Here is an 11,248-nt window from a genome sequence, read left to right as displayed (position 1 = left end):
GAGACTGTGCCTCTCAGTGTCCTGGAGTTCTTCCAGTAGACTAGGCTGGCTGGCTGGCTTTCAAGTTCCAGTAGCCCACCTATCTTTATTTGCTCATATTTCTTTATGACTCTGGGATCAGAGCCAGGTGTTTGTATATATGTGTACACATGTGTGTGCAGATGTGTGCACCAGTGTGAGCACACGTGGAGGGCAGAGGTCAACATGTGGTGTCTAATTTTATCACTCTCCAGCATCTCTTTCAGTAAATTTTCACTGAACCCAGAATTCACTGGGCTAGACTAGCTAGCAAAGAAGCTCCTAGGACCCCCATCTCCACCTCCCAGCCCTGGGATGACAAGAATGCTGCCAGCCCTGGGATAGCAAGAATGCTGTCATACCTGGCTCCCCCCCCCCAATCCCTGGATTATAGGGATCTGAACTCAGGGCCCTATGCTTACATGGTAGGCACTTTACCCACCCAGGGAACTATCACCCCAATTCCTACAGAGCAGCTTCTTAAAATGTAGGTTCTGGGGATTTAACTCAGGCCCTCATGTGTGCAAGGCAAGCATTTTCCAGGCTGACTCATCTCCCCAGCTTAATACTTGTTTTGAAAAAAAAAAAAAGCTATGTGAGTCAGACACTGCAGGGAGCACACATGGCATTGCCTCCTATGACTCTGCCTTCAATGAATTATTCTCCTTGCAGCTGAGAAAATGTCATTATACAGGAACCAAAGTGGTACTAATGCTATCTAAAATATATACACGGACAGCTTTACCCTGTGAAGCTGTTTGCATAGAATGCTCAGCCACTTGACTTTCATTTTATTACAGTAACTGTCTGGTAAATGAATGCAATCATTGTCACCCTTCATTCACAGGAAGACCAAAGCTCAGAGAAGTCAGAGCCTTGCCCAAGGTCACACAGCAAACAATGGCACAACCAGGACTTAGTGGGAACATCTGATTCCAGAATCTGAGCCTCAAAACTCACTAATTTTCCCTAGGGGCTGTGTCCATGGTTTAAAGGAAGAGCAGCCAGTTTTCAGAGAATGGAGGTACAGGGGTGGGATGGAACTCACCCAGAGGGTTTCTTGGGGGAGATTATATGGTGATCAGGGTCTCCAGAAACAGTCTTTACAAAAGAATCCCTAACAGTAAAACACGGGGCTGTAAAAGGGTGAGTTGTAAGCTCCCCGTGAAACCCGGAGTCCATCTTTTTTCTGTTTGGGATTATCCCTGGGTCAAGATCTTCCCAAATTGTTCACTGTTATTCAAGGGGTCTCCTGTCTCTCCTGGGATGCCATTTCTCTAATAGAAGGCATTTGGAACCACAGCTTCTGAACCCAGGGACTTACCCACTGGAAAAGGTGCCATGACTCCCCATTGTGAGTTTGAGAAAAAGTATGAGCTACTCAAGGTGACCCAGCTGGCCAAGTTGGATGATCACCAGAGTGCTCTCCTGTTTTCCACAGTGGGCTCTTACGTTTTTATGAGCGTGCAAGGTATGTATGTGTGTTTCATGTGCATGGAATCCAGAGGTCAGCTTCTAGTATCATTTTTTAGGCACCATCCACCTTGTTTTGGGAGACAGGGCCTCTCATTGGCCTAGAACTAGACTTTATGTTAAGCCTGCTCAGTTCACTCATGTCTATCTCCCCAGCACTAAGATTATAAGCACATTGTCATCACCAGGTCAAGCATTTTTTACATGGGTTCTGGGGATCCACTCCACCCCACTGCCTGCTAGGCCTTATATTTTATGACAACAGGCACGGGGTATGGGGTTTCCAAAACCTCCATTTGTGTCTAGTGCTTAGGAAAGGGCACTAATTTCCATCCTGGTCCCGACCAAAGCAGTCAAGATTCACCCAAGCCAGATAGAGCTCACCATCCTCACCAAGCGCTACTCTATTGTCTTGCTTCAGAAGCAAGCACAACGTACTCCCCTTTCTCCTACTGAGAAGCCCGCCTCCCCAATACAGGAAGCAAAAACATGTTCACACTCAAATCTTGAGGGCTGATTAGATTTTTAAAGTTGGCCATCCCCTCCCTTCCTGCCACCCAATAGATTATGAGTACAGCGGGAGCCTCTTTTGTTTTGAACAAATGTCTTTATATAAAACAAAATGCAGAGCCCATTTAGACCAATGCATAAACAGCTATCCAATTCAGTGACTTCTTCCAAGAGGCAGCCTCTCGCCCACTATCAGTGGGTCCCTGCTGAGATATTTGCTGCACCCACTGCATTTTATATTGCTTAATGTGGCTTATGTATCTGCCAATAAATCTGAAATCCAGGTCACAGAATATGTAGCTCAAGGAAATCCATAAAAGTCGTGGAGAGTGGCTTCGCTAACTGCAGCGCGCTGCCAAAAGCTGAGGTCATTTCCTCTTGCTAAAAATGCAGAGCTTCATAAATTATTTTTATCACCTCTAGAGTCAAGCAAACAGTTTTGTACAGATGCCAAAGAGGTTTCACCCCCTCCCCACACCACCAGTCCTCTTTAATCCTGAAATGTTTTTCACAAGTCTTCTGCAAAATGACTGTGTTTATGTTTCCCTCTCCTCCTCTCCCCTACATTACCAATGTCCCAGCAAAGTGCATGTAAATCTGGGAAAATAAACACAATTGCATCTAGCCAGTGTTTTCATAGAAAGTGACATAAATATTGGGGTGGGGCTGGGGAGACAGCTCATTTTCCCTGAGGGAAAAGCCTGATGACTCACAGGCACACGCATGCGCATGCGCATACACACGCACTTGCGCAAACATGCACACGTGCACACGCACATGCATACACTTGCATATACAGACACACAGACACACAAAACAAATAGAATAAATCTTAAAAAATTAATACTGAACGCAGTGGCGAACACTGCATTGGGGAGGTAGAGGCAGGTGGATCTTTATGAGTTGTTCAAGGCCAGCCTGATCTACAGAGCGAGTTCCAGGGCTGTTATACAGAGAAACCCTGTCTCCAAAACAAACAAATGATGATGCTGATGGAGATGATGATGATGATGAGGAGGAGGGGAGAAGGAGAAGGAGGGGGATGACAAGAACAACAAGAACAGCAACAATAATAATAAAAATATTGAGGAGTCAGGCAAATGAGTCAGTGGGGGAAAGGTGCTTGCTGTGTGAGCCTAATGGCCCGAGTTTAATCCGTGGACCTCATGTAAAAGTACAAGGAGAAAACCACCTTCTAAAGTTGTCCTCTGACCTCCACATGTATAGCACACACATGTCCGCACCCGCACATCACACAGTAATATAAGAATAATAATGCTAAGCACAGAAAGTGGTTTTGAGCTTGGTATAACTATCCTCCAATTCCCAATACACACACCAGCGATTGGGGGGTGACATTGTTTCCACACGGCTGTCTTTTTTGTTAAGTATGTGGAGATGGTGAAAAACAAGCCATGAATGTTCAGTGGAGAACTTCACAGGAAACACGACTGAATTAACTTACAGTACATTTGTTAAACACGAGCACCTCTAATAATGACATTTCATTGAACAATGCCCTTTGTCTTTCTCAGTTCATCAGCTACCTATTTCAGTAATGAGCCACAGTCATCCCATTCTGATTTCCCCTAATGTAAAGGCTCAGCTCGCTTCACCGTCAGTGAAGCATAATGCTATTATTCAGTCTGTGGCTCGGGAAGGAAAAGCTATGGAATAGATCACCATTCTAATTGGCTAACGAATATTAAGCCTTATGATTGTTAATGGTGCCCAGTCATTCTGTTTTGCTTTTGATGGGAAGAACCAAAACATCGTCATCATCATCATGACATTACCATCATCATCATCAACAACAACAATAATAAAAGAAAGAAACAAAGGGCAACAGTTCGAAGGGAGGATAAAAGAAAGAAGAGACTAGTGGGTATAGTTTATGAGGAGTAACGTGAGTATCTGCGGAAAAAATATGAGCACATGTTATATTTAATAGCTCACATGTTATCTTAATTCTTTATCAACAATTCATGCAGATAGCTTAATACCAAATATTTTAGTTAAGATTAACAACCTGTGAAACAGAAGGCTTGGCAGTTGAGAGCTGGGTCTACCTCAGCTGTGTGAGGAAGAGTTCCCACCACTGGAAGGCTGGGTCATGCATGAGGTATTCGTTTTCTGCTAAGTAGATGCAGGCAGGTTTGGAAAATATTATGTCTATCGTGGCCTTGATTTATCCTCCCTGTGGAAGTAAAGAAGCCTGTGTCCAAACTTGTTTTTTGTTCCTTTTTGCAAATGCTTTACCCTGAAATAAAAGATAGACCCCTTCCTAGTTTTCCTCTCCCACATGGCAGTGCGTGTCCCCCCAACCCCAGTCTCTCTTTTCAACTCAGCAAAACATCTCATTAGTAAAGGCAAGATTGGGCTCCTTGTAATCTTTGCCCAGCTGAGGCAAAGCTACACAGTTTATAGTGGATCTTTGGGAAACTGCTTCTCTCTCTCTCTCTCTCTCTCTCTCTCTCTCTCTCTCTCTCTCTCTCTCTCTCTCTCTTTCTCTCTTTTAAACCAAGGGCGGCTGCTTCTGTAGATCTCTCTCAATTACCCACAGTAAATTTAGGCATTGTGCAAGAGCAAATTTTACAGTCCATGAAGAGATGAAGTGGAATCTAGATGAAATTCATTGTGACACATTCCCAGTTAGCGCTGCGATGTGTCTGTATTACAGAAGATAGACGTTCTATTAGCATGGAGGCTCCCATAATGGACTGCGAATCATCTCAGGTAATAGAGATGCCAAGCAGAGTGAATGAAAAGCACTATCGGATTCCATTAGCGTCCTTTGTTTTTAAATCAGTCATTTCTGTGAATAACCGACTCTACAGTTCTTGACCCTAGCTCCAGGTGATAATTGTGGCCTGGTATCACAAGGCATTAATCTGACTTACTGTGTAATTAGCAGTGCCGTTGAGAGCTCATTTGAGTTTTCTAAGTGCAGACGCCTGTGCCTTTCCAAGCCAGACGGTGGATTATAAACGTATAAATGTGCAAAAATAGCCTTGCCAAGACCCACTTTAATTCTGTTTTGACTTCTGTGGAACTATCTGCCTTCTATTATTTGGAATTTTTATATTGTGTCTTTGCTACTTTCTGCCATTTTTGCTGTTCTTTCTTTAAAGATGTCCTCCTACTCCAGGTTTAACATCAGGACTAAATATTATCCCAAAGGTAGATTTATAAAGGGATTTAGTTTAATTAAACCTCTTTAAAAGCATTTTGAAATTCACAGGGTATCCACTTGTCAGCAAAAGAATATCAACATCACATTTCCCTTCACAAACAGGCTCACCTAACCTGTCCATCAACTATAATTGATCAGATGTAGCCATTACCCTGATAATTAGTACAAGGTTTAGGTGTGGCTTAGATCTGGGCCTTTGGGATTCCAGCAAAAGTGTCATTTGTTCAATAGTTCTAGTCACAGGAATTCAATTTAATTATATTCTAAAAAGAAGCATTTAGACAGCCCAGACAAATATTCATTTCCTTTTTAAAATTACAGTTTATTTAATTAGTTAATTAAGTGTGTGTGTGTGTGTGTGTGTGTGTGTGTGTGTGTGTGTGTGTGTGTGACAGTACACTAGTGGAAGCCAGAGGATAGAGGAGTTGGGTCTCTTCTCCCATTCTGTGGGTCAAACTCATGAGAAGCTGTTTCACCCACTGAGCCATCTTGCAGGCCATAAACACATATTTCTTATTTCACTGCATTTTCTATAAATGCGATAGCTTTGTCATGAGACAAGGTTGCACTTGCCTCCAAACTCTGGAACAGGTATATATATACATTTCAGACACATCTACCATACACACACACACACACACACACACACACACACACACACACCTGATTTACAAGGTAGGAACAGGCAGTTTTGCCAAAGTAGGATGGCATCTAAAGCAAGCAGAGGAACATGACCTGAGTTGCTTTAATATTCCCCCATAAGTCCCCTTAAGCCATCTTTAAGAAGAGCCCACTCTACGTCTTCCCACCTATGATCATCTGTTTCCACACCAGGGCGAACAACAACATTATCCTCATCCGCAGAAGGATGGGAGAGGAGAGCGCCTCCATTCTGGGCTTTCTACTTAATGTTGTACTGACAGGTGTAAGATTAACTTTGTTAGGTGTCTAGCCGCTCATGCAAGCTAAATTAAATTAATGGAACAAATTTCTCTCATAATTAAGATAAAAATTCATGTCAGCTGTAACCTTGCTGTACACTAATTATATACAAATGATTTATCATCTGCTTCGCCCAGAATATTAATCCTTACCTCATTGATAACTGCAGTCAGTGTTAAGAGATGAAAGTTGATTAAATATGACAGATTAGGCAACCACAGCCCTCGGCGCCGGCGCTACAGTGAAACCAATAACGCTCAAGTCGCTCTCTGTGTTTCGAACGCATCCCCATGGAAACAGATGCATGCTTAATGAAGGGTGTTGAGATTATTTTCAATAATGACTGATATTGGAACAGTGGGCAGAGCTGATCAATAACAATTAGCCACTTAGCCTGCTAAAGACATGGTTAGAGAAAACAGGTTATTTACACATTAGTGGGACCTTATCCGAAGACGAACACTCTGTCATGTCTCTATGCTATAGCGTGTGTGAGTATGTGTCTCTTTTTGTTCCCTGCGTGGGAGGGGTTCCAGTGCAGAGGGGTGGTATTGTGCCAAGCGCCCTCCTGTCGCCTCTTAGCTCCTGCTTATGAAATGAGTGATTGATGTTGCCAGCGGTTCTTTGGCGCTCTGAAGAGAGCTGCCAAGTGTATCAGGAAAAGTCCAAAGGCGACTGTGACCATGAAACTAATATTGCTTTGTAGGGATTTGGTTTGAGGAAAACTTTGCTGCCAAGGCGTAACTCAATTGTACGGAAAAATCTTTTGATCCTTCACTGTAGGCTCCGGCATTTAATTTGAAAGAATCCAAGATGAGTCTCGAAGATATTTAAGGAAAACCTCCGCTTTGGACTCCCTTCATACTAGCTGTAAAGTAGTTTAATAACGTAAATTTAATAATAGATCTGGCTTCCAAGTCTATTTGGAAATTTGCACTTTTATTTTGTATTAATTTGAATCACCCCAGGAGTCAAGATCTTGTAATGCTAATTACTTATGGAGACTCCCAGGATCCCTATCCTGACAGTCAGCTTGGAGAAATCCCAACTCCCTGGGCCAAAAAGTGTTAATAAAAAGTGATTAGCTACTCGGGTCGAGCCCCATTATAATAATGCATTATAGCTCCCTTGAATGGGCTGTGGGCATTCTCATTTCTCTGAATGAAGAAAATGGTTGAGGGAGATGAAAACCTGAGCATTTCAGCTGGCATTGTTACCCAAAGAATCAAGCTTTTAAAAATAAAAGGGAAGGCTCTTTCTTTAGACGTCTTACGTCTCAGGACTCACTGGGCATATCCCCCTGTCTAGTTCATCTATTTGTTCTGGTGTGGGAAGCTACGTGTGAACGCATGCAGGGGGTTAATGCCGAACTTAAAGAGGCTACGTGTGTGAGGATTTTTTTTTTAAGATTTATTTGTATTTGTATTTATGTGCATGTGTCTGTCTCTAAAAGTGTGAACGTGACTGCAGTGCCCACAATGACCAGAAGAGGGCGTCTGATCTCCCTAGAACTGACGTTTACAGAGTTTGTGGGCCACCAGTGTGGGTCCTCTGGAAGGGTGGAGAAATGGTGCGTGAGCTGTTTCTCCAGCTCACGTTAGAAGCTTTATACTTAGGTAGGGCGCACAGCATTTGCCTTCTTTTAGTCTCCTGGGACAGAAGCTCTTCACTCAAATCATCAACCACAAGATATCCACGGCTGGGACTCCACACAGATGCTAATAAAGCTGGAATTCTATTTATTGTGACGGAACAAAAATGGATCCTAAACTCCCCAAGTCAAGTGCAGCCAACAGGAAATGGGTTGACACATTTCCATCAGGAAGGCAAACGGGCGTGTCAGACTCTTGAATGATACTGGGTCATTTCAGCTCTGTTTTAGCATCTTGATAAATAAATATAGAATACCTATTAAGACCACTCCAGAGAAAGCATATCTTAATACACTCCCACGAATCCACAAATCCATTCGATATCTCATCCTTCCCACCAAAACCAAACAAACAGTCTAAACGTTTGCTACATCCAAGGTGATGAAATTCACCATTGTATTTTGGCAATTAAAACGGGGTTCTAAGAGTAAAGTTTATTAGTTTACATAGCTGTCCTTATTGGAGCATGTGTTTATTATACTTTCCTTTTGTTATTTTAGCTCATTTGCTGTTATTGTTTTGTTGACGGTGACGGTGGCGGTGTGTGTGCAAGCTCAGGTGTGGAGGTCAGAGGACAACTTCAGGAAGTCCCTTCCCTCCTTCCCCTTTACGTGGGTCCTGGGGATTGAACTCAGGTAATCAAGTTTCATGGTAACTTGAGCATCCATTTTGCTGGCCCTGTTTACAGTCTGCTCTGTATGCTGAGGACTTGAGTCCTTGCTATCCCGTACCGGGTTTCAGCCCCTAATACCTACCCAGACTGGAAATATAGTCGGGGCAATTACCCTTTCTCGACCTTCTGAACAACACAATTATTGGGAAGATAATAAGATTATCCAGGCTTTTGCTTCTTCAAATGATACGGAGGAATTCTGACTGAACGCCGCCTCATATGCATTCATCTTTAAAACAAATAAGGAAAGTGAAAGTGTGCCTTTGAGCTAATGAGGACCACGAGACAGGCTGTAGATACATTTTCTCACTTGCCTAATGAGCAAAGTGACAGATAGCGAGGCGTTCACAGTTGAGTAATTCTCTCAGCCAGCAGCAAGTGCAGAAGCATGCGTGCTTGCAGAAGGTTGCAGGGGGCGGGGAGGGGGGTGGTCTGAGATGTGATAAACATACCCTGACTCTGCTGGCCAGAGTAAGTTATCACCCAGAGAGGAAGTCTCTCCTCCACGAGGAAATTGAACTAGGGAAACAAACAAACAAACAAACAAACATCAAAGGCATTTCCCACGTGACTTACTACCAATTAGAATTGAATTAAAACAGTGGGCAGAAAAGAAAGAAAAGAAAAGATCACCCTTTCCTTATCTGGCCAGCTACCTGGAAGCCACAGGGTAGGACTAAGGGTCAAGAACCCCACCCACCAGGGTCTGGGCACCTCCCCTCTGAGTCATGAAGACTTAGTCCCCAGGGAAAGTGACAACACTGAGCTAAAGCTAAGGGCAGCTGAGGTGGTGAGGGAGGGGTGTGTGGAAGAGAGATGATGGTGAATTTCTATAGAATACTCCCAGGAGTCCATTGGAGAATCATGGACTAAAGTGGGGGAGGAGAGTTCAAAACTCCTTTATTTTTCTGTTAGGAAACTGTCCTACACCAGCTCTGTGCCTGGATGATTCTTCTTGTACCCGCTTGCCAGCTTTGGAAGTGGGCTTGTGTTAGTCACTGTAAAGGAGACAGGCTGAGGTCTCAAAGGCTAAGCGTCTCGCTTTGGCTCCCCCGTCTATCAAAGGGGAAGTGTGGGGTTCCCACTCAGCCTGCCTGGATTCAGCATCCAGGGTCAATTCTCTTCACCAAATTGAGACTCGCTTCTTCACCAGGAAGCTGACACAGGGCAGAGCTAAGGATTCAGCCAGAGAAGTCCATGGAGCAATGAATGGGTCCTTTAAAAAGTTAATGCTATGGCTGGTGAGATGGCTCAGTGGGTAAACAGCACTTTCTGCAAGCCTGATGGCCCACATTCGAACCCTTGGACTCACACAATAGAAGAAAACATCCAACTTCCAAACGTTGCCTTTAAATGACATGGTGCGCACAACAATGCACACATGCTTAAACAAACACACAAACATGAAGAGTTTACATGCGTGTTAGAGTCGCACGTAATGCTTATACACATTTATGGGGTACAGTCCTATTTTTTTCTACAGGTGTATAGTATATAATGGGCAAATCAGGGCCAACAGGATTTCTGTTTCCTAAAGCAACATTTCCATGTATTCAAAACCTTCTAACTCCTCCAATCATTTATAAATACTCAGAAGTTAGTGAAAGAGCTGGAAGCTCCAATTCAGTTCCCGGTGCCATATTAAAGCAGTACGGCGGCACGTGTTTGACCTACAATTCCAACCTGTGGAGGTAGAGGAAGAAGGTTATCCTTGGGTACACTGTAAGATCAAGGCTAGCCTGAGGTAAAGAGGGGGAGGAGAAGAGAGGGAGGGAGAAAAAAAATTACAGGACACAATTGACACCTTATCGTACCCTAGAGTATTAGAACTAATCTAGAACCATTTCCCATTATCTGCCCTCCTCCAGGTACCACTTCCAAGGCTGGTCAAACTCCTTTCTTTTTTTTTTTTTTTTTTTTTTTTTGGTTCTTTTTTTTTTTTCCGGAGCTGGGGACCGAACCCAGGGCCTTAGCGCTTCCTAGGTAAGTGCTCTACCACTGAGCTAAATCCCCAGCCCCATCAAACTCCTTTCTCATTCCTCTCCAGTATCGACTTTTCCACAGGTGAGTGCTGGGTGCCTAACCCTCTGTAACCGGTTTATTCTACTTCACGTGGTGGCTTTCCTTCTAATCTACTCTAGAAGACAGCATTTCATTCTTTCCCTGCCTGAAAGATATCCCATCCTGCACTGTATACCACACTTCCCGTCTACTCATCCATCAGTGGACATACTGGTTGTCTCTATCACAATCAACTGCTCAAGAGGTCCTTTACACCAGGATTTTGTCCTGAAAGCCAATTCCTGTGCCCTGACTGGGACCACAGCTCCATCTCTCTGACTCTGTCTCTGACTTGTGTGTGTGTGCATGTGCGTGAGTGTGCATGTATGCTTACACATCTATGTACATGTAGCTAGAGGCCAGAGGACAATCTTGGCTGTCACTACTCAGGGGCTATTCACCTCAGTTTTGTTTGCTTGGTTTTGTTCTGGTTGAGACAAGGTCTTTTCCTAGCCTGGAACTTGCAGAGTGAGCTAAGCTGTCAGGCCACTGTGTCCCAGGGATCTGCCTGATTCTGCTTCTGCAGTGGTAGGATGGTAAGCATCCTCTACTGTCTGACTCTTTTTCTTTTTAACATGCATTTATAGTTTACTCACTGAACCATCCACCAGCCTTGAGACACACAGATTTTTATCACTGAAGTTATTTTACTTCCTTTGTGAGGACAATCTTCATTTTATGGAGACTGAAACAGAGACCTAGGGAGTCTGAGAACACTCTGCAGTT

The sequence above is a fragment of the Rattus norvegicus genome, chromosome 13, assembly GCF_021556685.1.
Source record: "Rattus norvegicus strain SHRSP/BbbUtx chromosome 13, alternate assembly SHRSP_T2T, whole genome shotgun sequence".
NCBI lineage: Eukaryota > Metazoa > Chordata > Mammalia > Rodentia > Muridae > Rattus > Rattus norvegicus.
The sequence above is the reverse complement of the archived record's forward strand: the minus strand, read 5'-3'. Positions refer to the sequence as shown.